Source organism: Lygodium microphyllum, chromosome 29, assembly GCF_053477565.2.
Source record: "Lygodium microphyllum isolate KBCC chromosome 29, Lygodium_microphyllum_v1.1.10, whole genome shotgun sequence".
NCBI lineage: Eukaryota > Viridiplantae > Streptophyta > Polypodiopsida > Schizaeales > Lygodiaceae > Lygodium > Lygodium microphyllum.
In genome coordinates, this window is record NC_141163.1 from 84,278,077 (window position 1) to 84,284,076 (window position 6,000).

The following is a 6,000-nucleotide window of genomic DNA, read 5'->3' on the forward strand; positions in this document are numbered from 1 at the left end:
CCTCTCTTTTACCCCTTGCAAAACTATAAATTGAGGGCTTGGGAATGACCAGAGGGAGAGACAAGAGTAATCTTGACGAGGACGAGATGCTGATCGAGAAGGAGGAGACTCTATTCCTCAAGACGAAGACGCATCATTCCATTCAACCCAAGGAAGAGGATACACAGAAGATCTCTCATCCTCTTCTACTCTAATCCGAAAAGAGAAGACACTGAAGAACTTTATCATACTCTATTAATTCGGTTAGAAGTCATACCTCTACTCTCGTCCCTATTTCATTTACTAGAGAGAGAGAGAAATCATACCTATTCTCTCGCTCTTGCTCTATACTAGAGAAAGAGCTACCCTTGTTCCTTTCTTGCCAAGGTGAGAGAGAGAGAAGTATTGCTCTCCACAAAGCAACAAGAACCATCTGCGAGCCCTACATCATCGAATCCCGCAAAAACCATCATCATCGTCGTGAGTCTTACACCTTTGCTAGTCGGTATTCTGTTGTGTTCTTCTACGAATCATATTTTTCTCATGGCCCCGAAGAAAAAGAATTCAAAAGTGAAAATCGTGAATGACCCTACTAATGTGGAAGCAACAGTTGGAGTTGCAAGCACAGGAGTTGCGAGCATGGGAGTCACTAACAGAGTCATGGGCGCCAATAATGACCCTTTACTAATCGCAATACCATAGGTTTTTCTTTAAAAAATTATATTCAAATTCAATAGGAATAAGATAAGTTTCTTAATAAAAATTGTAATCTTAGAGCATTCACTTAGTAAATTATTAGAACATCTTATAGGGGCTAGAAACTATTAGGGGAACTATGAAAACCTAGAACTTAAGAGAAATCATGAGGAATTTTAATGTTAACCCCATAGAAAAGAAGACTAGTGAATTCAAGATGAATTTCCTAAGAACTAAACCCTAAAGATACTAGCCAAGGATGTAGTTTTAACCTACAAGCTATGATAGAAGATTTTAAAAATTGAAAATAACTCTAAGTTAAAGAAACCGACTTAAGGCCAAGAAACTTGGTTACAAGAATAAACCTTAAACTGGGAAGTTAGGAACCCCAAAATCTAGATACCCTTAGTTAAATTCCAAGGGGAAGAGTTCATTATGTGAAATTCAAGTATCGGTTTTTCTACTACTGGAAAAAAGCGTTATACTCCATGAACCAAGGGTTATGGATGTTGCTCCTTCCAGACAAGAAGCCTATCGTCCACCTTCGGATGTGAGCTAGTTGTTGATAGGTGATTGTTAGGTCAATTAGGAACCTTCAAGTCGGTCATTCGTGGGTAATGGCAAGATGCTTCCCCTGTGGGGTAGACCTAGGATTAACCAGCCAGATAAGATCCGATCATTTTGGTTAGAGTACAGATGGCAGGGATGGAAGGTAAACTCTAGGTGATTACTAAAACATCACTCGTTGCGTAATCAAGGCGAGTACGTTACACTTCGAAATTGACAAAAGGCTCCTAGAAATATTGAGAGTCTCAAATGAGGAGGAGATGGTTGTAGTAAAAGAATCTTAGCAGCAAGATACATTTTTTTAACTTTAAAAATATTAAATATGACTTTGTTTATCAATCAAAGTAAGGGATTATTAGAACTCATGTCTTGAGCAATGTTGAAACTTTGACATATATCCTAGCCGAATGGAGGAAGTATTAAGTAAATTTTGCATGGAATCACTTAGATCCCAAGGGGGAGAGCAAAAACGCGATGGTAAGGTTATCACGACTATTCCTACAATATTTGGAAAAGGATACCATTGTTTTGTTGATTGATCAAATAGAGTCCTAAATGCTTTTGCATTAAACTGATTGTTGGAATGTGATTTGGATGATTATTCCAAGTGCTTGTGTTTGATGGTAAGTGCATAGCAAGGGTCTGTAATGACAAGTTGCTATGGGAATAAATGAATGTTATCTTGGAAGATGATAATAGGGCTGATTGCCTTGATTGTGCTTGATTCTTAATGGGATTAATTAAGGAAGGATATTTTGCACGGGTGGATAATCTCCAAGGTCATGCTGCATTTCAACTCGAGAGCATGGACTTCTATTGGATAGAAGGGATACATAATTTCTCCTGTATGGGCAAGAGACAAAGATTAACTCAAAGATAAGTTAAGGAACTTGTTTTTCAAAAGGACTGATTGCTCTGTATTCGTATTTGTGCCATAAATTACACAAATGAACCCTATTTCCTAAAGGCTTAATTAAGAAAGCTGGTTTTAAAAGTTGCACATAAATGTGATAGGACCTAATTAGAAAACTAAAGCTATCAAGGGAAGTGGGTGGGCAGAACCCTGACAGGATTGTCCTACGGCAAGGTGGTCCCAGAGAACTGGCAAGCTTCTCACAAGGTTTTACTGCCATTGGACCTTTAGCTATTGATAGGTTAGAACCCAATTCATGCCATTTTAGAGGACCAAAATGAGACTATGCCCTACGGGAAGAGAGGTTGAGAAGCACATCCCTCTCATTTTCCATTCTCTTTGAACCAAGTGAGGTATGGGTCTACTTCGGATAGGGTATCTCTGCGTAAAGGAGGATGTCCCAAAACCTAACGCTAGAATGCTGTCAAGAGATCTTGACCCCTAGGAACCCAAATTTTGGGTCGATCCTAGTGGGTTCACCCGCAAACATTCCGTTGCGAGGCAACAAACTCGGGAAGCCCTAGGTGACAAACCCCAGAACATTCTATGGGAGTATCGGACGGTGACGCTTAGATTCGGACTGCTAAAACATGCTTGGATAGTCGATAGGTGGGTACGTTACAGGAGCTCTTGTTTCCTATAGCTTACAGGCAGCTTCAAATTATTGGCATCTCCTACATAGGAGAGCAAATAAGAGCCAAGAATTCCAAAGTATCCTACCCTAGATCCACTATATCCAGGCATGAAGCAAAAAACTCTTATAGCTTCTTTCTTCTCCTCCAAAATTATCTGTGTCTGAACCTTTATTGAAAACTTGGGATCCAATCACCTTGGAGATAGCTTTAAAAGCCATTATTGGTAATCTTGGAGAGCTTGACAACCTCCTATGATAAATTACAACTATTTGATTATTTAAGCTTCCAATATAATGACCAAGGCCTTGACTTTAGCCAAAGATTCAATGGCCTTGAGCCTTTGGCTCTTCCAAGAAAGTTGTCTACATCTTCAATTTCTATCTGCACAATAAACCACAATAGTGTAAGATGTCAGTAGATAAATATCCAATAATATTTTTCTATAATGCACAACATACTCTAATATAAATCACAATGGATATCTTAGAATTATCTTTCATACCTTAGGGTTTTCATCTTCTTCAAGAAGACTATTATCATAAAGTTTTATTGAACTTTTTGGTTTCTCTTCTAATGGAGACTTCAATTTCTCTTCATACCCCATGTTATCAAATCCAAGTCTCTGCTAAATTTGTTTGCTAAATTTGTAAGAACTCTTCCTCTATAGGTATTCCCCCCTTTTCATATTCCACTATCTAATTAATACATGAATGCAAGGCTACATAGATGTCTTGAAAATTCTCTCCCTCAACATCAAGACTTGCTAGCAATTCCTCTTCATAACCTATAAAATTCTTATCCTTTGACCCCATGCTACAAGGATTGCCAAGCAGTAGTCTTCTCTAAGATAAAAAAGGTGTTGACTATCATTTAGCAATACATATCTCTTTTTTTTAAATGAGATAACTGAGAAATATTGAGACACATTCAAGAGGGCCCGTTTCAATCTTTGCACTCATCTCTATCTCCTTTTCTTCCATTTTTGTAATGTTGTCACTTTTAAATAAAGCAACATAAAATCCTTTCACTAACTGGTTCTCAATATCCTCCTGAAACATTTCACCCTTCTCCTCAACTTCTTTATCTTTGCTTGCAATATCGTTTATCTTCTTATCTTGTATTATATGTAAAGAACAACTATCCATATATTGAAGATATACAAGAAATCCAACATCCTTCTATATAAGAAGACATTGATGCTGATTCTGATGAAAAGAGCAATCTACTTTCCACTTCTTGAATTCCTCATCAATAAGGCTAACCCGTTATAGAAATTTTGACTACTTGATATTCCGTCAAGAACTCACTCTTGGCTCCAAAGTTTAGACTTATATATGACATGTTCACTAATGTATTCTGAGAAAAGTGTCTTTTCTTCCTCCTCTCAAACCAACAAACACAAAACAATGTTATCTTCCTCCTCTAAAATGAACAAACACAGAAAAGTGTGTAACAATGATAATTCACTTCAGTCATCTTGCATGTCTAAATCTCTAACATAATATGCACGTTAAATTGGTCAAAATACAATAGTAGTGCCTTGTAAAAAGTGAATTCACCCTGTGAGCAACAAAGAAAGCATGAAATTTCACGTCTCATCGATCAAATTTTGTTTTACATTCATGAATCATGAAACATGACAACAATTATCCAAACTGCTTCACAATTCATAAAATTGTGTTTCATGTGTTACTTAATTCTAAAAACTTAACAAAATCGTATTTTATACATCCAAAAAAATTGTCTAAGATAATGCATCTAGAACATCAAAACCAGATTATTTAACATGTGTACAAGATTAAACCAATTTTGATAGAAAAACAAAGTAAAACCCTTTATAGATCAATGTTCAATAATGACACCTTATTTCATTCATCTTGCATGTCAAAATCCCCAAGATATCACACATGGTAAATTGATCAAAATACAATGCCTTATAAAAAGTGAGTTGACTACTTGAGCAATAGAGGAGGCATGCAATTTTGTGTTTTATCAATTAGTTTTTATTTGAGATGGACTCATGAAACATGACAACAAACTTTCAAAACCCTTTGCAAATGGTAAAATCATGTTTCATACATTAGTGAATCGTTTCGCTGGAAAGGTTATAAATTTGATCACCTTCAATGTCTCAAAATTCAAGATTGTAGAGAAAAAATTACCAAAAAATCCTTAATACTTGAGATTTGTAGTCCTTGCTGCTACTGAGAATAAATGGGTTTTTGTTAGAATACGCCAGGTTTGGTCTTGTGATGCACACGGCATAAATAGCTCGTGGAAGACAAAACAAAATATGTAGAATAAATATTAACATAAACCCGACCCTGAGTTGTCATATATATATATGAAAACAGTCACCGCACATTTATTTGAGAAGTAATGTGGCACTGATTCAAAGGAGCTATGCTTAAAATGAAAAAGAAGATACTGAGATTTATCTTTTACCTTTAAAAAGTAGAGCCATAAAAGCTCTATCATGCCAAAGACATAAGTGACATGTGGCACAAGTTTCGAGGCAAAAATGGTCTACCCATCGCATGTGTGAAGTTAACTACGTATTATAGTAGCCACATGTGTAAACAAACATTCTTTTAAACCCAATTTCTAAACCGCAAAAGAGTCAAAGGCAATGCTCTTTCTATTCTCGATAACACCAACACAAGGTAAAATTGGTCACACTGCAAAATTATTATGCATAGAGCATAAGGTGACTTAATAAGATTTTATCACCCAGCATACGTGCTAAGGCCTCAAAAATGTAAAATTTTCAACAAATCTGATCTACCTTTGAATCAGTGGAACGAATCTTGCTAAATAATCCCAAAAAGAGCCCGACATATGAAACAGGATTAGTCATGGCTCTCCCCATGGACAACAATTATCTCACGTTTCATACATCGTGAGGAATGCAAGTTTCCTCAAATAGAATCATGGATCAACAAAGTTAGATCACAAAAAAGGATAATTTTGCTTCCAATAATATTGATAATAATTAGGTGAATAATAATTTAATTATTATTGATGTGAACATTCAGATATATCTTCTTTCAAGTGTTGATGAACTCATGGAGAATAAGATATGAGATTTTCTATATGACCACTGTTCTATTATGAAACTTGTAAAACTTCATGGCATTAATTGTCTTTGATGAAATATGTATCCAAAAAAGAAGTGATGTGTGAAACACGAGAGGGTGTAGGTTTCTCATC